General features: G+C 40.5%; 1 protein-coding gene and 1 long non-coding RNA gene across 4 annotated transcripts in view; one reads left to right on the forward strand and one right to left on the reverse strand.

The window, feature by feature from the left end:
- Nucleotides 1-3,122: 3,122 nt before the first annotated feature.
- LOC111268859 (uncharacterized) lies at nucleotides 3,123-22,796 on the reverse strand. 2 transcript variants are annotated; one of them, XR_002685427.2, is made up of 4 exons: nucleotides 22,582-22,796; nucleotides 11,615-11,714; nucleotides 4,130-4,321; nucleotides 3,123-3,512 (listed from the first exon to the last, which is right to left on the reverse strand). It is a non-coding gene; the product is annotated as an uncharacterized LOC111268859 (long non-coding RNA). The 2 variants fall into 2 exon arrangements; XR_002685428.2 differs by lacking the exons at nucleotides 11,615-11,714; nucleotides 22,582-22,796 and adding an exon at nucleotides 6,581-7,541.
- TkR99D (Tachykinin-like receptor at 99D) overlaps nucleotides 16,874-22,959 on the forward strand; it is a 62,958-nt gene continuing 56,872 nt past the window's right edge. For both annotated transcript variants that reach the window (XM_022848036.2, XM_022848039.2), the window contains exon 1: nucleotides 16,874-17,985. The gene's annotated coding sequence lies outside the window, so the exon portion shown is untranslated. The remainder of the gene's footprint in view (nucleotides 17,986-22,959) is intronic.

Here is a 22,959-nt window from a genome sequence, read left to right on the forward strand (position 1 = left end):
AAGTGAGCTTCTTAGTTGGAAATAGCTGAATTACTTTGATGTTTAGTTTTACATCTACGAACTATATGAGCATGTTTGTTTTACTGTTGTTTGTTTAATTGTTGTTACTGTTGTGTTTAATTGTCGCCAGCCAGCCTTTTCAGTCGATTCTAGAGCCGCTCGAAACCGTTATGGTCAAGTAACGACTGTCCAATGAGTTGGATGATAGCATTCCTACTGGTCCAGCGAGAATTCCATTGACGGATTCAGTACCTCAATGCTACGTATAAATAAGTTCGTTTCATATTGGGAGTACATTCCATCATTCGGAAGAACTTTATATTAATATTGTAGCTAACTATCATGGTTCAAACGAATGTTTTTGCCTGCTAAATTGGAAACCATTTGTTTGAGTCCTGCGACGCGGTATACGTCTGCATCTGAATTAATCAATTGATTAATTACATTGTAGCATTGGATACATAATTCGTCAAGGACAGTCGAGCCCTTGATCATTGACGTTTGCAGAAATACTGTCAAATGACTCCTCATGGAGGCCTAGTTTTACTTAGTGTTCCGAAATCCCGCTGTTAGGGCCCGTTGGATAGCGCTGCAGTAAAAACATAGAAGTTCCCTAGAGTAGGGTTGAAGCGTAATGTGGCTGATTGCTTCATGTCTCTTACGCCTCCTGAAGTGAAAATGAGATTCTGCTTTATTCAGCACCTAGAATTATATTAAGTAGTGCACAGAAATGGTGAACTGCACCATACCATCTTTGACAAAAGTAGTGGCCCCGAGGCCATAATAGGCCCAATTAGACAATGAATCAGAAGTTAGGCGTAAAGCTTGAGAATTAATGGATTAATTAATTAATGTACAGCAATTTTTGCTGTACAAATAGAAGTTAACATCATTTCTGTATAGGGTAATTTGAAAAATGTGTTCGATTAGGACTTATTATACCGTATAAATGCAGAATATTACCATAAAATATTCCGTTCCTTTATTTGACAAGTACTTATTAAGTTGTTGGGCAAAAAATAATTTCTCACGCAGTTTCTCTTTAGCTGACATACATACTAGACCCGCGCTAGCATCTGGACACGACGGTGGTGGCAATTCAGTAAGAGTAAAGGGGAGGAAACAGACGGGTAAGGAATACTGAAAAATGGGGCGCTCGTGCCATCCGACGAAAATGAATCAGTGCGTTAAATGGTCTACTAGCTCAATCTCGATCTTCTCGACTTCAGGGAAAGCCATATATTTCTTTCTCATACTCTGTAACATAAATAAGAGACTTGGCGCAGTCTTATTTGAGAGCATAAGGATTTTTAAAGAATTCTTAGGTGCTGTTTAAGTCCTGCATATAGATGCCTTCCAAACAAAGTTGTTAGTAGCATTAATAGTTTTCTCTAGTAGAGTATATTCAAGTCATATCTGCTATTGAGAGGCATTCGACTATGTCTACTGATGTAAATTGTCTCTTGAAAACAGTCTTGGGGTTCAATCTAGCAATCACGTTGAAGTAAAGTAGCAGACGCTGCTAGCGCGCAGACGGCATACGAAAAACGTGCGCAATAACTCGTTACCATACCCTTAAAGCTTTTTAAAGAAACAATTGCAGTGTTCAAACGGCCTGGCGTAATCATGAACGTGCACGCAAAGACGAATTCGATCTGGAAAGCTTTGCCTGAAAATCGATGATTGCAAGAACGTTTGCCTTACCAAACGATGACGATACCATCAAGTACATCAAGGAACACACGCACAGTCTATTAAACGGCTAATCTCTAAAAAATAAAACTCACGGCTACCTTAACAATAGTTCTATCAATTATTATTGAGATCCAGCAATTACGTTCCTTCGATTTAGTATCGTATTTTCAGCATACATATTTGCTGATTTTTTAATACTATCTTTAGTTACAATCTCGATGAGATCGGGTCTGCGGCATCATTTCTTCAGTATAGTACCAAGGGCCTGACCTTTAGAGTCAGTCGATATCTGTTGCAATAATGGGCATACTAGTCCAATTTAATGCTCCCTATTTGATAGTTTCTGTTATGCAAAAAATTACTACCCAGATCATTTACAAACATCAAATCCGCGAATATTTAAGAAGCTTTGAGGATGGGCCGTCGTGGCCTAGATAGTACCTAAATATGAGAATAGACACCAAGCTGACCCTTTGTGTGCTCACTCAAGAAAGGTCATACGTTCATTTTCTCCCTGTCAACAGCTGACGTTATGTTCTCCAACTATTCAAATGCGCGGTGTCTGTGACGTCTAGAGAGCTGCAACATGGCGTTTGGTAGCCAAGGGTATATAGGTAGAATTTATGAAATCGACAAACTGATAAATGGATGATCCATCCATTATCATTAGGCGGGAGCCAGACTTTCTAAAACACATGGCGACAATTTTAAATACTAGAAGAATATTGTTCTTTTGGAAACGATCTGTCGAAACACATCATCCGCTAAATGTATTCTTTTCACTTCTGTTATAACTTTATCAGAGTTAACGAAACAAAGCATAATCCTACCAATGAGAACTCTGCCTCGGTTATGACCTTTGCCATGTGGATAAACCTAAAGCAAATGGTCGACGTATCATGAAGAGCTGATCGACGGGACAAGTAGCGTGCTGCCGCGTCAGACCTGACTCAGAAGCAAATAATAAGCTGCTTTGAGGCCTCGCTATAGGAAAACAGAGGATGACTCGCCCATAAGCACATGAATATTTTTAGCTTTCAATATAAACGTTGTATGTACGATTACTGTCTATATTCAGCATAGCTTCTTATTAAAGCAGCCACCTATCGCGTTTTGATCTCCCGAATGCCTATTTTTTGTACGAAACCAACCCAAGTTAATATATTTCTCATGCTTACCAAGGTACGCGAAACGCTATTGTAAAATGCTTGTTTCAGCACTTCGGCCTCGTCAGTACCTATGTCTTTTTTTATATACTTTAGTCGAGCTACTTTCTACTCACTGAAAGTATGAAGCCAGTCAGGACAGACACAACGATAGTTGTAGAGTAAATTAGAAAAAGGCCTTTAGCATTTTTCGATACAGCTTAGGTTACCAAGCAAAAAAACAAAACACATACAACTGAGTTATCTCGTTGCTGTCTTATTTCTAAATGGTTATATGCGAAATTGAGATACATTGAGATACATTAATGTATTGATCAAGTTTACATCGAAAACGGACTAGTTTAAAGCGATACTGATACCAATCGTCGCATCCAAGAGGTACTATTTACTCGATGTTTTACACTGTACGCCCGCGCTTCTTGCACTCCCGTTATCTAGTATCGTAGTACAGAGCGTCATTTCATAGAACGTATGGTAAATACCAAAGAGGCATTGTTTATATGGGCTAGTGCGTTCATTATTGCCCTGATGTAAGACTGATGGCACAAAACTCATTGTTGACCTCTTAATGAAGAACGTTGAATCCTCAAATGATCAGTCATTCTATGATGTAATTTACATTAATGGTGCTATCGAAGGAGGACATGTTACCTGTAATATATAATACACGTAGATCTTACTAATAATTATAGTTAAATAACACTGCATAGCTAAACCAGGACAATGTGATTTGGAATTACTCAATAATGTCGTTCTTTTTAGTCAGCTAAAAATTTGCTAAGCGTTATTTTATAAATTCGAATTCATGGATTGTGTATAAATTTATGCGCAACACATTGTTTAATGGTATAGTTTTAGAATGTCCTGTGTCCTACGTTGGAAACGCCTCCCTACAAAAGTATCCAATATACAGTCTAGTGTCAAAGAAACTTGGATAAGAGGTAACTTTAATTTGTTTAGGCCACATCTGGGACGATTTTACAAAATCGTACATGTCTGTGCTACAGCCTGTTGATTGTGTCGGGCTGTCCCTGGCGAATGGTCCTGATTAAAAAAAACAAATGCCTTTTTGAACGTCGCCAGTAGTTGACCTCCCACTCCTGCCTTACACTATGATAACGCAATATGAACCACATTTAAAACCGAAGTTCCCTGACGAAAGAAAGCCGTTTTGAGCTTAGAGCAATTCCTGAAATATAATAGTGTGATAGTCTATTATCTAGAACACCCGTTAGGCATGGGAATATAAGTGCTGGAAGGTTACGTACCGTATTCATTCACGTTAAAATTGACTTCGATGCTTATGCGAAAGAGAAAACCTTTTCTAGGTCGTTTTACTCTGGTCGTTTCACGTAGCCACACTTAAGGATCTTACAAAGTATTGAACGTCGAGGCATCTACAATACCTACACGCCTGGAGTGGGCTGTCTGGTCGAACAGAAGGATCGTGCAGCTTTTACCTGTAAAAACGTTTAGGCCGAGACGATGGATTGCTTAGCATACATGATCGATGATAGAGCATAACCTCACATACCGCGGTCCGACTTGAGCTATTTAATGGTTCGCAATTGCTTCCTCTACTTACTTGCCTACTTCATACTTACATTTTAAGTTTTTGAATAACTGTTAGTTACAATCGTTTATGTGTTAGATAACAGTATGTCTGACATTTAATTTACTTCAGTCGATGGTCCCAAAACACGAGTTAAGAATTGCAGATTACAGGAAACCGTTCCATGGGCATAATCTATCAGTTATAGATTTTAGTATGCTTCCTTATTAATTATGATCATAACGCATAGTCTTATATGCGCGAATCAATTTTTTAAATGTTACTTCTCTGTTTATCTATACACGCAAATGTTTGTATTTGATGACGAGTGCGGTATCTAGATAAAATAAACAACACGAAATTATACAATAGGTTTCCAGGTTTTTCAGGGCATAATTTCTTTTGTTGGCTAGAATAGGCTAGATGATGCAGTTTTTTCAGTTTCGATAAAACCCGAAAAGCAGAAGCCTTCATATTATGACACTATTCCGGAACAATACGAATTAAAGTGTAATTAACGTTTGTTATAGCTATTCAACAGAAAATTAGCTAGTTTGTTCGTCATTGCTCCAGATCTACTGCCACGTCTTGCAATAACAAGTTGTGCAGCACGAGGCACAGTATGACCAGCTGTTTGCTCTGTGGATGAAGCAAAGCTGTAGAACGCACTGAATAGGGTATCACGTATTAACGGCAAATCTCACGATTTCGAATCGAGACATTTCTTAGCCCACGCCACATTTTCTACAGTGTATTCTTTACGACCCATTTGCTAAATGGGTCCTACGCTGGAACTGCGCTACGACCATCCGTAGAGTAAAATGTTAGGTCTCAAATTTTCATCATTCAAGCGAGACTAAGTCATCGTATCTTAAAATTTATCACGACTGTCTACATAAGTGTATTTGCATTTATTACTTTCAGGTCACTGTACTAATAGTTGTGATCATTTCAATCTGCAATAAAATACTTTTCGAACAAAATCGAATCGAAGAATACCACAATATAGATATCATCGAAGTTGTCTTCGAGCTGAGGCGCTACGCCATCTGGTTTGTTTTGTTAAACGCGGCCTTTCTTCTCTGTTAGAACTGTGCCCGTTGATAATAGTCAGCACCTGGCTCGGCCACGGATCGTTTCTCCAAGTTAAGGTTCTTGTGAGTAAGAGTAGATGATGCGAGAATACATGTGTTCCGTCTCGTAGGCTCTAGACGTCAGCGATCTTTCCACGGTCCCATTATCCTTCCATATTGTAGAGTATATCCTGGAGCCGATATAGAAGGTTCGCTGCATCCGCTGCACCGTCCTTCGAATCTCTGTTTTATCTGTCTTTCCAGAGTGACAGAATATGATTGTGGCTTCCGTCTTGGCTCGCGCGATCCGCCACAGTGATTTGAGATAGGGCTCTGGTAGCTATTACTTACCTAAGCACAACTGCTTTTGCGTAAACTCGGCCACTTTAAGGCCTTCCAATTCAGGACTGGAACCATCAGGAGTTTTGCAATCAAGGCGGTTTTTTCTTTGTTTCGAGCTACGTGGAAACCCTACTGCGCACCACAGCTGATACCGATTTTCGAAGTATTGCAAATGCTACTTTACCTTAAAAATGGCTTGTCTTTAATCCAAGCAACGTGCAAGGTTGGCGTAGCTGCAATAAGGGAATTTAAGGAGTTGTCACAGTTCCCGGTAATTCTCCAGAAATGCTTCAAATTCAAACTTCAGGGCGACGTACTCTAACAGGAGATGTTGATCTTGTCGAAATGCGTATCTGGTTGCGTCACCCCTTTGAACATATGCGTAATACAATTTTACGTGCAGAGAAAAGCGTCTGAATAGATGAACCTTTAATTCATTCTACGTGCTCGTGCTCGTGGTGTCCACGATCGATTTGGATCCATACTAGAGTTTATATATGAAGCTGAGCAGGGATTTATGAGATCTGCTGCTGAGTATCTAAAGTCTACATCCATTATTCAAATAGTGAGGAATTAATAAAGAGCACCCACTGTGGCAACGCAAATCTTGCTTTTATGTAGAGACAACTACGGGGTGCTCTGAAACTTGATATCTAATTGGAACCTCCCTCTGTATATATATATATATATATATATTTTTTTTTTTTTTAAATATAATTTATTTATTTATTTACGATTTTTACGGTACATACGGTTTCTGCCAGTTTTGGGTATATGGTACCTTTCCACCGGCCGGTTAATCGACAGTCCCAGGGGGTCGCACTTCGTCACTACTGCAATTTTGAGGAAAGCGGTAAAATGCAAGAAAAATATCGACGACTTAATCCGTCATTTTGTGGAGAATTTGAAGTAACCTGGTGAAGCTTAACTCTTGGTTTTCTTCAGGAACCGCCTTGCTAAGTGATTAAAGAAGGCCACACGCTTAGCGACGGACTGGCAATGGTCACTAAGTTGGATCATGGTATGACTTGCAGATCGTAATGGCTAATCCGAACTCGTATGGAGCCCTGATCCGCGCCGCTCAGTATTAGAAGCCGGAGGACTGTGACGAAGGTAGGCCAATACTTAAGCGGGCTACGTGTGCTCAGGTTGGTCTTGTTGACGCGATTTGCTGTCAGTATCAATAACAAGGCCGCATTCAGGTCGATTGCGCCCGCGTGGTCTCCTCCCGGTCCGATTTATTGGAATTTGAAATCAACGTCGAATTGAAGGTGTGGGATCAATTGAGCTACGCTGAACACCGGTGCTCAGATGAGAGCCATAGCTGCGATCGTCGTATTATCAAGTTTCATGGTTTAAGCGGATGAGTTGTTGCATACTCTTCTATGAGTATGTTCGTGGCCCTGAATGCTTCTTGAAACAATTTCCTGGTCCGAAGAGCGTCCACAAGGTGGTACTATTAGGTAGATTTTAACATTCGCTATGAACAAACCGCCGTACCTCTACGCAAACGAACGCACCGGTGGAACGGCCGATCCGCACGGTCACGGAACGTTTCTCCGTACACCTGCTAGAATTTTTAAGACGATTGAAACGAACGTATATATTACATGATTACAGTTAATGTATTTTAGACTGCAGCCGGCTTGGATCTGGTATTTTCTAACCTGTCAACCGCTAAACACCAGCGGTCGAATGTCACGATTGCTACGATGTGTTCAATGGGACAATTTTTTAAGCGATTTAAATCACATTATGAATGCACAAAACCAAGTTTCACCAAGTAGCTTGTGTGTAGGATATTTATATCTAGATCGCGATCGGAATTATTGGCTAAACAATTATAAAAGGACGTTGCGAGTTGACACAAATTGTGTCTATGCATTGTCGTCATTAGTGGGCGTTATTGTTACAACAGATCGTAAAGCGCATAAATGTTTATGACGTCCTTAAGTTTTACAGCCGATACTGCCCCTACACACTGTTCTAGATAGTTGGCCCCCAACACGAAGCGAGCTGCACCGAAATCCATCTCATGTGTCCCTCCCTGGCTTCGAATCTAGATTACCTCACTACTACCTAAATTCGGTGCACGTCTCCGTGATAGCATAACGGGTAACGCGTTTGCTTGCTAACTTTAGGGATTTACCGTGTTTAAATTCGAGTCCGGATATAAAGGCGCTGTGTTTCATTCCGGTGGCTAGCTGTCTGGAGTAATACCTAACGGATTAACTACCGGACGTAAAACATGAAAAACAAATTTAATAGGCGAACGCGTTATTACTACGTCATAACGCGCGCACACTGTTCTTTGTCTTGCAGTACACGTGTGCTACAATTCGCTACCGGACAGCAACATCGGCGGTAAAGCAGGTGGCTTATTACTGCCTGTAACGTCCATGTCGCTAAAAGAAAGTAGGTGTAGGACGGTTTAAAACATACAGGGGGGTAAGCACGCGCTTTCGACCGCCTGAAAGCCCATTCGACCCCATGTAACGACTAAAGAGTGTGGACTAATAAATTAAAATTAACTATTCCAGTGATTAATGAACTCTCTGAGGATGGCTCTGAACGTTTCATTCCAAGTAACGTACCGTAGATTAGAATGAAATCTGCTGGGCAAAGAAATGATTATCGGGCGCACTAGTTGCGCTACTCGGTTCGAGTACTACCGTAATATTAAGATACTAACTTTGAAAACATGATTTACACCCTAATGAATAAAATTAATCTGCTACTTCTTACTACCATTTTACTAGTGTAGGAGTTCAAAGTAGGCAAAATGGAAACCTGGACAGTTGATGACTTGCTGAAACATTGAAAGGACTCAATGTTGGTTTTATCCAAGGTATCAAAATTTATCGACACCGTTTAGCATGTTACGATATATTTAGAGCTCTATTTTATGGTGAATAGCCTATGCTTATGGAATAATCTCAGAGAGCTGACAGAAAGGATTCAAGGGTGTTTAGGTCCTCATGTGTTCTTACGTTCTCACGTAATGTTATAAAATCACAACGAAAAGGGAATAGCACACCTGAAATCCCCAATTTTGCAATGTTCAGCGAATAAATGCTTTGGGAGCTTACTTAACCTGTATGTAGAGCCATGAGAAATTAATTACAAAATCATCGTTAAAATTCAGTATATTTATAGCAACAGACCCATTCGTTCTTTGCCTAGAAGCTCTGCGGCCACGTTCAGCTGGTGCATTTCAGTCCCAGCAATAAAATAGACAAAGGCTGTGGGTCGCTAAATACCATCTCACGTGAACGGCAAGGCTAGGTCATTGAATCTTTGCAAAAGCTGGCTGAAGCCTAGACATGAGATTAAATCGAGTTCATTGATTTTTAACGCTGCTAGCCACGCGACCATCCTGTCCTTTCCTAATTTTCAACATTCCGTTTAGAAATCAGCTTCTTCGACTAGGTCATTCATCAGGTCTAAGTGCTTTGAAATTATTTAGCCAACCAGTAAATCAGCGGTCTTCATTCGTTATCATAGTTAGGAGTTTAAACTTACTGAAACCAAGACAAAAGTGACACCGGTTGATTGAGACATATACAGCCGTGTTATAATTGGACAGGGCTCCAGGTTTAGAAAAACACAGCTAAATTATCTCAATAAAGCAACACCATTTCACAATGCAATAACAGCTACGCATGATCGGATACACATTGTAAACAACAGATCTAACTTCTCGTAAATCAGTCGCATCTGTTTATAGTACGAACATAAGCTGTAAACTGTGAATGCTCACATGAACCGATATAACAACGGCAAGAACGTACGTCTCCTTTGTCGTTTATTCGTACTATGGCAAGTACAGGCTAAACCAGACATTCATTAAAGATTAGCTTTAGGACGACCGTACGACGTTCTTAATGGCTGAACGAATTGCTAAACTTCTGATTGTAGCAGTCAAAAAAGACAGGTTAAAGATACAGCAATCCAATATCAGTGGAAATATATAGAATCAGAACTTAAAACCTTTTGCGTTATATGAGTTATGTGAGTCTGGTTGAGTTGTAAAACTAATCTGAAAGACCTTCAAGATATCCTAAGGATGGTATCAAGAGACAACGAGCGGCACGATATTTGTCACAATTTCCCTTCATATATCAAGCACTCGCGTGTGTCGTCAGGCTCGTAAAAATCTGGTTTTTTAGTTTCCATGGTGGAATTTATGCGCACCAAATCCAGTGACGCCATGTTTATTCAATCACTTTCCGTTCATGGTTCTTCATCACACCCGAAACAAAAGCCAATTACCATGTATCTTTCTTATCTTGGCTAATACTAAAATTGCGTAGGTTTGCACGTATTAAACGCTATTCTATTGAAAGCTATCAAACCTAGTAACTGTAATATACGCTTCTTTTGAGCCGAAGCTCGATTCATGTGTACTGCTACTGAAAAAAAAGTACTAGGTTAGAGACTGACGCAGATTATCGAGATCCCACAGTGATCCATCCTTGTCTATTTGCGTCTCCATTTTACCTTTCCGTTAATAATGTTATTTAAACCTTTGTTATGTCTGGATATTGAAAATGCGAAATTGCTAGCAAATAGGTGAAACGAGACAAGTATAGATTCCGAAAGAAGTCATTCTGGGGGAGAACCGTTATATCCGCATAGCACCAAATACTTGTGTATAGGTCTGTACTGTACGTCTCACTGAGTGGTGAATTCAGATTATTCTACCTTATAAGAACACAAAATTCAGGCACCTCTAGGTCGCATTTCAATCGCGTAAATGGAGCGCGCTGTTGGCCCTACCTAAACTGACCAGTACATGGTAGACAATAATGATGATGATGATGATCTATATCTACATTTCACAAGCCAAACAGCTTCGCTCTGACTGCCTCACCACAAAGATAAATTGTTGGTCGTTAAACACTCGTAGTAGTCTTACAAGTGTCAGCACAAGTCCCGGCTCATTCACCAGCTCCCGGAGTGTGTCAGTGATGTGCAAATACGGGGAGGTCATCGTGATACCCCTTGTGGCATGTTTACGTAACTTCATATGCATATCGACCTTAAATTGACGTTTTTATTGCGCTATTTAGCGAGTACGTCGTCCGTCCACAAACATCGATCTAATATTTTGAAAAACTACAATATTTAAAACCTACATTCTCATTTATGTGCGTAACGCACGTGGGAATTTGTAGAAACATTTAGAAACGCCAAACCGTAAGCATCGCGATAAGATGAGCTCTCTTTTATGTATTAGCACCTCAGTAAAGCATTGTATTTCATTTTGCTTGCGACCTCGGTAATAATAAACGGTTCACCGATTATATGCCTATGTGTTTTCTTTATACTCGTTAACATCGTCTTATCAATAAACTCAAAATTCAACCACTCTAAAATGGGTGTAATCTTAGTAACATCTCTATTACGTTGGCACTAATATGCCACACTTCTTGCTAATTTACTTGGGTCTTTTTCTAAAAGCTCTATATTAGATCATGACACGAAACAGTTTCATGTACAAAGGGTCTCTTACCAAAAAACTTCGTAGGATCCAGTTGAGCCATTATGCCGCCTCGAGCACGACGCCCATCGAAGATTCTCAATGTGTTAAAAAGGTAGCTTTAATGACGCCTAAATCTCTGACCGCATTCGTAGGATTTACGCCACTTGTTTTCTATTCTGCTCTTGCTTCGCGTACCCGAAATGCAAAACGGGATAGTTTTCAATGGATAAGTATTTGTACATATTTTTACTGGTAGCGTTGTGAGCCTAAATGAACCAAATCATTTATATACTATACATACCTTTCTCTGTTTTTCGGGTTTGACGTTCGATATCGTCATTAGGCGTCCCATCGAACGGCTGGAACCCAGCACGAAACGAGATGTACGGCCGGGTTGGTGCCTAGATCAGAACGTGTCCTTAATATTAGCAGGCGAATACGTTACCCACTAGGCTATCACGAGGACACACTACATACAACTGTACAATATAGTACGTAAGGACATCTAGACGTTACGCTGACATTGAGGATAATGTATGACCTATGTATAATAAGAACTTCGATAGTTTTATGCGTAAGCGAGGCTTGAAGTCGAAGTACATAGCGTCAAAACAGTGAACCCTATTCACTGACATCCATTCTAAGATCGCTTAAGTCCTTATCGAAGCTGTGTTACGCAGCCATATTGAAAAGTAAATATTCAAATTAAGATGCATAAGTCTTTCGAGGTCGGCATCTAAGCAGCTAAAATTAATGTAACTTCCTATATAGCCAGAGTAAGATTAACTGATCTTTAGACAGACAATACGTTCGCGCTACGATCAATCACATTAATCGGATTGTTTATTAGGCATATCAAATTTATCATTACGGCATAGACGACCTCTTAACCATCTTGAATTGATAAAGGGCGTCCTTTAAGGAAAAACTAATGATTACTATAGACTGAACGTGGCCTTAGTTTTACATCATATACAAGACGAACTAACGAATCATGATCGTATGACTAGTCTAGCAACAAAGCGAGACAAGGTCATTTGGCATCGTTTATTTCGTGAGCTGAAGAGTTGAAGCGCTTCTCGTATTGACGAATTGGTTCTTTGCGCAATCGCTTGAAAGGGAATGCCTAGTGCTTGCCTTCAAACGTTCTCTCGGGATCACGACGACTCATATCGTTGGAGCGGTTAGTTCGAGCACTCTTTGTGCTTGCTCACTTCGTATAATAGCTGACCCGACCCATATATTTCGTTGGCGGACATATCACTTTAGCGGATGTCGAAGTAAACGATGCTCGCGCAACAAATGGAACCGACTTCAGGTATTTGAGATTTCCGCTTGGTAAGGTTTGCTGAATCTTTCGTCAAACATTTTAGGCCATTCCGCGTCAGAAATACGGAGCGAGGGGAGAATCTTGAGGATTGTTTCAGGGGTAATGTAAATGCGTGGATCGTTCGAAGTAGATCAGAATAACAGCGAACTGTTATGTTCAGCGTGAAACTATTACTAATAAAGCGAATATATTCCCTATAGGATTTAGTTATGCAGCAGAAATGGCTATTGGAGACAGACATCTATCGGCTCACGATCGTCATTGTATAAGTTCGCAAAGCAGCACCGCAATGCGTGTCTCATAAATATTTATTTCAATGTACAGTATTTCAAAGTTTATAATGTCAACATTTAATTGGGCAGAAACGCTACAAGCAAGGCAAAAACCCAAGAACTGGTGTAAAATGAAAGAAAAAACATTCCGACAGTGTTGTCAATTGTCTCTCGTCACGCATATATGGATCATTATGATTCTGCCCAATAGATTCATCGTATTTGAGCCACATTGGTGTATTTGCGTCATGACTCTGCTAAGCGGTTTGTCTTGATAATAAGAGATCACAGAGATCTTTGGTACAGATGCAAAATAGCTTCCATCGCTGTCTATTGCAGGTATGCACATAAGATCCTGAGGGATTTCAGGTTCTCGCGCGTATCTAGTGCATGCAGGGATGTGTCACGTCTTCAAAGGGTAACGCATTTTAAGCAATGCTCTACGAAGGATACGATGTGCGAGACGGAGACGACCACAGGTTGAAAAAGATACATAAATTTGTTAATTTTATTTATGCCGATATAGGGTCCTTTCGTAAAGGGATCATAGCAACTGTGTGTCACGTTCATAAACTCCTGCCGCAATGTGCGCCCTTCAAAAATTTGAGTCTATTTTGTTAGGTAATTGACAAAAAATAGAATACAAAAGTGAGTAAATATGTACCGCTATAATTACTAAGCAAAGGTCAAAAATGAGCTCTGGAGTTTCTTAAATCACGTTAATTTTATTGATATATCATACCAATGAGTAACGCTTAAACGACGTTACATAGACGATACATACATCTATTTCAATGGGCAGTTTCATGCTCAACTCACGGATGACAGCAGAGAAAGGAATGAAATAGGACGAAAATGCAAACGTTCGCTTAAGCATTTCCTTTTTGAAGCAACTAGCACACTTCGTCGGACTCTTTCAGATCGCGTTCGTAATAGAATCTTCTTTTATCATCAATAACAGCCGACAGTGTGTGTACTGTTTCGTTTTCTTTATATTGAAAAAAATGTTGCCGTGGATCACTGGTCATGAAACAGCTAGCCGTAACAGATATGGCTTAAGATCGTATTGTCCACCCGCAGAACGAAGTTCAGACGTATTATTGCAATGTTACGCTTATCCTAAGTAGAAGGTTGTTCCAAGTTCCGAGGCTCGTCCCCCTGATAGCCTAGGGGGGTAATGTATTTTGGTTGCAACAGTTACTGTGAATTATTTGCACGGCAGACGTGCTACTGTCTTGACTATTGCAAAATGCTGCTTGTTGGTATAAATGTCTGCTTACTAAATGCTTGGACGACAACGCGCTATAGCACACTGCACTTTGCCCCCTTATCGCTAGAACTCAGCAGGAAATTTGGTAAACGATTACAAGTTTTCCAAATCAACTAAAATGAATATTTTTAACACATAAAAGCGTTACTACATTCGCTGTAGATTAAAAACAGGTCTTTGAAACGAAGCCACATATGTTGCGAACGCGAAGCTTTCTGTTATATTTTTCAAAGATATACAATGTTCCGATCTAGCAGAACAAAAAAAAAAAAAAAAAAGAATACATAAAATGATCAACGCAGGTCCGGATATAAATGCCATACCTCATACCTGACTTGCTGTTGCAGCTATTTCATTAGCAATACAATCCAGCCTAATTTCCCCTAGAGATGGCTGAACGAAGCATATGTTGGGAAAACTGCTGGTGAAGCAACCTATTTCAAAGGTTTCTACATAGAATTGACGGGCGAACAGTTGTTACATTGAACTAAACACAAAAGCAACTATTTATCATTTATTATTAATAGCTATAACACTTTGTTTCTCCGGTAGAAGTTCGTAGTGTCTGAGCGATTGCTTTTTTTTTTTTTTCTTATTATCTAAATTCATAACGGCGAACACTGAACTGTTAACCATCAGATGTAAAAAAGTATTGACTCTATTCATTGTCCCTTCATATCCATTTAGAGATTAGGTACGTCTCGGTAGAACTCTATCAGCCGCGGTCACGTGTAGCCTGTGGCCTTACTTTGTTTATTACTTCTTGTATTTAAGGCACACTCTCGCTTAGGATGGAATGAGCATTTTTCCTACCGCGAATTACAAACACTTAAATTGCTCACACTCCTAAATGGCTCCTATTTAACCTAGAGTGAAACATACACTTGCTAGCAATTAGGTTCGTCTGCAATGCATTGAACAGACACACAATCTTCGATATATTCGTTATCTTTTAAAACATTCATCTTATTTAAAAGTTGGATTCGTGCAAATGAAAGGTTACGTGCACTGTGTACGCTGCCGGTTCATTTTAGATAGCCTGGCTTAACTGCAAATCGATTGTGACTGTTTTTAGTGATTTCTTTAAGACGGTTTAGGTAGAAATAGGGAGCTATAAAACACTACGTACATGTTTACGATTTCGTGTACAACTTATTTTTAATTTACGTATACAGTTCGTTACATACGGTAAGGGACCCAGCAGAAAAAGTTGTTGTTTGTATAGAAACTTAACCGTTGGCATAGCGTAGGATGTGAAGACTGCTGGAACAATGGCTTGTATTCCGTCTAGGCTGCCAAGGCGGTTTGAACACGGCCTGCGTCATAAGCAAGCCAATGCCTGCTAGTTAACTTAGAAAGGGTACTAATCGCTAGCATATTGCTACATAAAACGCTTTCAGTTATTTTTATTCTAAAAGTTTCCCCGCCTGGAAGCTGTTTTTCTTTGATGTTTATGAATAATTTTCTAGTAGACCTCAGCACATCTTTAGGCTTCGATATCTTACTTCTAGATGATGATCTGATCCCTGCTACAATCAGAATTCAAAGCTGTCCTTGATATGAGTAAATTATGGGTCAGTTGATACGGTTAGCAACTCGTTCGCTACCTGACAAACGTTATCCAAGCCGCAACACGACATACGACCCAAAGTCGAGCAATGTCTCTTTTCGTTTATAAGTATTCTTTACCAGGAAGCGGCTGCGGTATTTATGTCTGCGTCTAAGATTTTTTTAATTTGTAAATCCATTTTATTGTGAATTTCTTGTGCCGCTTTCCTTGTTTTGCCCCTGTTAGATCGCTCCTAGCTGATCCCGCTCCTCTCCTCCCTCGTCTGCTTATTTCTTTCGACAGACTCAAACATCGTGTTAGACTGCACCATATACATCCATTCGTCGACGGAATTGTTTTGCGCCGATTTACTTTCTTTTCTCTGATGCGTCCGAATTTTCTATCAAACTCTGGATGAGTCTGTGTCCGAGCTAGCAAATAAGAAAATAGGTAAGGGTCAACTGCGAGCAGAATGAGACAGCGGAGGCATCGGTTACGCATGGGAACGAAGCCCCGCTACAGTTGGACAAATCTGTATGCCTTAAGAAGCAAATAGGCTTTGTCACCATTGTGGGGTGACACTTGATTGGTTAGCGATTTTCGTTATTTTTGCAACCGCTATCGCCGCCAAAACTAAGAAACGTGAAAAGCATGCGCGAACAACAGAACCTTTACCTACATTATTCCTGACCGATTCAATCCTACGCTTTTCGGCTCCGTCCGAATACATAACAACGATGATAACCATAACGCCGATCCTCTTTATTTAGGTGTCTGAGGAGGTTGGCAGTGTTTACATGGGCTGCATTTTTTTCCAGCAGTTTTTCGCAACGGCAAATGTACAGACATAGATCAAGGCATTTTGGTGGGTCACGAATGTTCAACAGCGTAAGAATGGCTACATGCGCACATTGGCGTTAGCTGCTCCAACTGTGGAAAAATTAGGCTGTCGGGTTGATCAATTAGGCTCCCTATTAGTTAGCTCCCTTCACGTGATACGGCACAATGCAAATTACGCCGGTACCCACCAAGCGGCTTTGCTCGAGAGAAAGGCCTCTCTCAGTGACAAATTGCCCAGGGGCGAGAGATTGCGTTTTCTTCCGCGCATAGCAGCGTGGTTCTGATAAGAAGACGCATTTGGCGACCGCGGTGGTTTCGTGCGCGTCGGGTAGGGCAACTGAAATCGCCACAGTTTCTAATGAGCGGGTTGGCATACACGATAAATAAGCCATTACTGCACGGCGGATCTTCCGCCTGATCACGTTTTATTTTGTTACAGCGTGCCAAACGTTAGCAAAGTGCCTGCCAGATGACTAAGCGCAAACTAGTGAACCTACATTGTGAGGAATAACTCTGAATTTTGGCCTTTTCCCTTTGCCAATTTATACGTGTGGTTGCGTGACGTCACTGACTCCTGGAGAGGGTAGCCGTACCCCCTCTCCTAGGATAAAGTTGTCCTCCAACACTTTTTGGGGGCGGTAAGTTAGTCCGAGTGTGCATACTCATTGGTACAGTGTAACCGATTCTGGCAGCTTGCCCGCTATTGAAGTTAGCGTTGTTGTTCATCAAAAAAGCAAAGCAACAAAGAGGGCGTAAAACGTGACGGACTATACCTTGGGGAGGGGCAGGATCCCTCTTTGTCGTTGGTGCGCCGCAGTGTTTAAATGATTGGAAATTTGTCGTGTCCACGGGATTTTAGGCCATGACAAGTTCCATGTGTCGATATATGGCGTTGTTGAGCATGAGAAAGGAGACTTGCTAGCACAGAGGCCGCTACTTGAAGCGAGACATAATGTGCTTCAGGGATTGTTAAACAAAATTTTTAAACCTGGATTGGCAAATGCCAAATGACAAATTGTAAACTTTTGTGGGATGCATAAATTTTTAATAGACTGAAAAACGAAATACATATACACCGATATAATATTATCGAGTTTAGAAGTGCGATTTCAAAAAAAAAAAAAAAAGAAACTGTGTCACTCATAAGTAGTCTTAATTGTCATCTAACTGCCTTATTGTTATTGTGAGCGCACATGCGGTGACTGATATTAAACGACGGATCATTCTCGTAGAGGAAAAAATGTTATAAAAGAGAAAAACTATTTTTCATTATAGTGATTGTAGGTGTGCCTTATTTGTGATCATCGAAGAGTAAGTTTATCCGTCGAAGTATAGATGAACTTATCGATGATCCGCTTCTAACAGGCCGCAGTTTTTCTGTGTATGTGTCGAGTTCGTCGCCGGTGTTATGGTGAGTATACTCAACGCTGAGACGTCAACGTAATATTAACAAGAGTCATTAGTCTGCACCCTAGCAAATAAATTTTCTGTCTAGAGCGTCTTGTCTACGTTGCGTCAAGTAGTCTGAGGAAGCAATATGGCGATGAACGACATTATTAGATATATTTTGAAGCGACATTAACTGACCATGTTAACTTTGTTCGAAAATATACCAGATATATACTATGCCACGAAGCTTGTAGCTGAAGTACTTTAGGAACCTCGAGACTTCAACGTATAACTGTATACGTTTATAAAAGTTCCCCACAACAGCGGTAAACACATAAGTTACTGCGGCTGTTTCGCGACGTTTTTCCAAACGCTGTACCAGGCGGTGAATTAGACGATGCATACTCTATGAATTAAGCGGGTAAAAAAAATAAGAATTTTGTTATGCCTAGTTTCACGCCTAGTTTATGTTATTTTATGTAAAGCAAGCATACGCATTTCCTGATTGAGTAACGCGATGTTCAACTCATTCAAGACTGGTCTTGAAACTTTGAGTGAATCCGTTTCAACTTTACGATGTGTGCGATGTGTTACGGGAATCACAGTTCTGTATAATCACTGATATGAACAAAAAAAAAAAACAGAGTCGTTAAGACCACTTCCTACTGAATGAATGAACGGGCAGATTGAAGAATCTTTCGCCGTTAGTCAGAGTGGTAACACGTTTCGTTCCCACATGTGATAAGTTTTCGCGCCATTTTTTTCCCTCTAGTGTGACTAAAACATCCTAATTGGCTGTTGCTCACATAAGGAATAGGTCAGTTTTTTTTTGGAGCATACGCTTGGAGCATAAGCAGAACGCTATCGTATAGCATAATTATGCTATACGATAGCGTTTAACGAGCAATTCAGCTGCAGCGAAGATTTTCGTTCGCAAAGCTGAAACGCCTTCCGAGATGAATGTATTTAGCTACACCCCGCTTCCATTGCTCAAAAAGACTACCTCCGTGGCCCCTCATTACGATATTATCATGTCGCTCGCTGGATCGTATTAAAAAAATACTATGTTCTATTATGTGACTGAATCTAATACTCGTAACTAAGGCCGATGGTATTGATGAGAGTACAGGGAATTTACAAAAAAAAACGATATATGTTGCGCCGACAAAGTGTTACTTCTCGGTTGAGTCTAGTTGTCTTGCAATCATTTAGTATGCAAATTTATTAAATCAGAATATTATGACGCAGCCTGATCGTTTTCAGCCAGCTCGCAGTTAAATGAGATTCATATTATTTAGGTTTCTTTCAAAAAAAAACCGTGTGTCGCAATGAAGGCGTAGCTGTCGCTCAGATCTAACGGTACCAAATCAACTGTTTGTATTCGAATACTTCCTTTTATTTGCTTACGCCATATCTACCAAAGCGGCGTGGGCGTCATGCTATTATGACACCTTTCTCAGTGTTTTAGTCAGCCCATTGGCTTGTAGTCCTTTCTGTTGCGACGACACGCTTTATCTTACCACGTTAGCAATAGTATGCCAACTAACAGCAGAACGCGCCGTGTGGCTCGGTCGTGTCGTGTTTACATGCATCTATTGTAGCTTTCAATGACGTGCCTTCGGGACCGACGCCCCATGCCTGGGGCTACCGATGCTTAGTCGAACAGTACAGAATGGAAGTAATATTAGCACAGCAGCAATGTAATTACCGGGACGAAGAGTCTCAAGATGCAATCGAAAATGTATACTAAGGGCAAAGTGATTTATCGAACTGAAAGGGCCTGACCAAGTATGATACCAAGAGCAGGTTGCCCCTGTTCGCCCAAGAACAATCGGATGTCGTGATGGCAACAGCAAATAGATGGGGTTGAGTGGGGATGACGATTTTGCATTCTACAGAATGAGGAATAGCATCGGCTCAAAGACGAGTGTTCGGTCTTTGTCGTTCTGAATAGAAATGATGACAAAGTGTTAGAGAAGCTGCAATAAAAACGGACCACGGGATACTGAGCCGTTCATCTCCGTTTTTTTTTTTTACTGTCGTTGTTATTATTGGTAGTAGCGTTAATGATGGTTGCGGTAAACAGCGATTCAGGAGGAGCTTCTGCTGCAATGGACGCGCAAAGCTGTTCGAGAAAAGGTAACAAAAAAATGAAAAGAAAAGGTTAGTCCAAATACAGGCGAATTATCTGGACCAGCTGGAAAATATTTTTTCACTCTTGGCAACATTGCGCGCCTCAAAACGCTTTTTAAAAAACGTACGCTACTACGTCGAACTTTAATACATTTCAATAAAATTCTGCTTGGTGCTATATGAGTACGGTAAACAACTAAATTTGTAATACAAACAGCCGCGTTCTCTCTAGCAGAATATTCTAGGACGTTAGGAAAATAACTGAACTTAGTTGCTATTTCGGTGTTGCATTTTCAACTTGAAAAATAAAAAAAAAGTTATAGTATTGCTCCTTGAAATTCGTAACTAAGCGTAGAACTGCGGGAATACCTTAATCGCTTTCCTTATATTCCATGTTCTTCGTTGGTATCGCCGTTAGGCACTTACTGACAGACGAAATGAACAGAGTTTCTGTCTATGTTCGAGGTCCAAGTTCGAACAGAGTTCGAACTTGGACCACAGCGTGTCCCTCCCTAAGATTAGCAGACGAGTACGTTGCCCGTTAAGCTGTCACGGGCACCACTTATGCCGCTCTGGGCCACGAGTGATATAATAGCTGGCAAAGTAAAAGATTCCACTATAATGTTGCCTAACGTCGAAGCGTGGGCGAAGCTGATGATAGTCGTAGAGTTGAAGATAATTCTGTACGTCACTATTGGGGCTTTTTGGACACGACTCTATCGGCAATGAAGTCATGCTCGGTCAACACGCCTACAATGATCACTAATTAGCCAAAGAAGGAAAAAATAAGAAAAGATGCCTGCAGCACCCGACGTAACAATGAGATGATAAGACCTCAACGGAAAGTGCTCAGATGTATTCGTCATATAGAAGGTTTTGTGTACATATAGACATATAAAGTCTCAGTTATTGTTTACGTATTAACCGAACAAGGACAAAGATTTTATCGGTCCAAATTTGTCGGCCCGAAAGGTCATTCGGCTTGAGCCATTTTTCAAATCGACTATTTTGACGGTTCTAAGTGGCAGCTATGTACCACTCCTGCGTAAGTAGGTGAAAATATATAAAACATACAAAAAAAAAGAGCATTGTCAAAAACAAAATTATTCAAATGTCAATAAAAAAATGTAGGACTCGTGCGATAGATGTATTTCACAGTATCGAACAAGGGACGATGATTTGTCTCACATGTTGATGCGTACAGCTGGCGCATATCTGTAAATAGTGGTCACGGCTGTCCGTCATTTATTTGTATCTTATCTGTTATTATTATATGTCATTTATCTGTATTTTACTGTCGGGCGCCATTGATTTGGCCGAATTAAAATCACCGAAATATCTCACTGAACTGCGCCGTCGAACGGTGGAGGTTTAGGTAGCGTCCATTTTCCGAAAACTACGTAAAGTATCATTGGGAGCCATGTTTATTCTTTCAATGGCCGGGATCGTGAGACATATAACTGAATTGAGCATTCGTAGCTCGGGGACGTGGTAAAGGAAATACTGTTGTTGTGTAATCAAGTTTTTAGTGTTGATTACTTGGCCAATGTAATTTTAACAGATCGATTTACTTATACAGATGTGGAAAAACGGATCCCTCTAAGTAGAGCATGACGCAACCCGTGCTAAGTCGTTCTGACGAGTTACTGCCAAACAAATAGGTCCGCTAAAATATGGCAACTTTTAAACAAGGCTCGCAATTCAAAATCAAGTAAATATTTTTGTGAAAAATTATTTATCCACTATTCATGTACGTATATACTGGCTAAAGGATATCGACAGCAACACGACTGGCGTGCATTGGAACTCGATCTTAATTTTGACCGTTTTTACAATCATTCTCATTTGGCGCAAAACCGTTAATTGCGGTACATGCGTCACCAACTAGAAAGAACCTATTGCAGGCGCATTTATATACTATAATCCGGCTGATTCATCCAGCTTTAAGGTGTTGCCCTATTCTACTCATCGAATGCCCATACGTGCCTTACTGCCCATCGCCCTCATGGCAAATGCACTCAGACTAGATGCTGTCGGCCATACTAAGCAATTGGTGAGGATCTTTGTTAGGACACAATTAATAGGATGCGCAATCATTAGTCTGACGATAAAAAGCCTGTCGTGATCTATAGAGCTGGATTCGTTGAACTGAATGTCGGCGTCCAGCTGACGCCTGTCAAATTATACGAAGGCGTCACGTTATCACTCGGCTTGAACATGTCCACTGAGATCGTATGGAGCGCGTCACAGCCGTCCACGTATGCCGCAGGTTCGTAATTTAAAATTGACATGAAAATGCCTCCTTAGATATATACGGCTTTCCTAAATGAGTGCCGGGCAACGGCCGTCACAAATGCTGGCAGCAGATGCGTCAATGTCCCGTTCAAATCTCGTACTGCAATTGTACTCGCGGGCTTTTTTAGTTATCTTAATTATTACACGTGGCTGGAAAATAAGACGAAAGCACGAAAGAAATACAACTCACCTAGTAATTGGATGACGGGCTGCGCTGAAAACTAAAAAGGTTGCCAATTGAAATCCTTCTTTGTCTGCTCAAAGGCTGTACGGGACGTCTTTCGTAGAGCAGATTCTACCGTTAGATGCTCCATGCTGTCGCTCGAAGGACATGTTATGCTGTGAAAAGAAAACATTCGTCTATGGTCGGTTTGAACGAGTTTTCGCAAAGAGAAAACCGACTTGAATTTTCTTTCTAAATGTTTTCTGAAATGGCGCAAAAGGTTATTCTTCTCTCAAAATGAAAAAAAACAAACCATCGGGAAGTGTGACATTTTTTTTTCGAAAAAAAGATATTTTTGTTCTAAGTCTAGCTGCTATACCTCATTGTCAGCAGCAATTTATACCT

This window comes from Varroa jacobsoni, unplaced genomic scaffold, assembly GCF_002532875.2.
Source record: "Varroa jacobsoni isolate VJ856 unplaced genomic scaffold, vjacob_1.0 scaffold_1323, whole genome shotgun sequence".
NCBI lineage: Eukaryota > Metazoa > Arthropoda > Arachnida > Mesostigmata > Varroidae > Varroa > Varroa jacobsoni.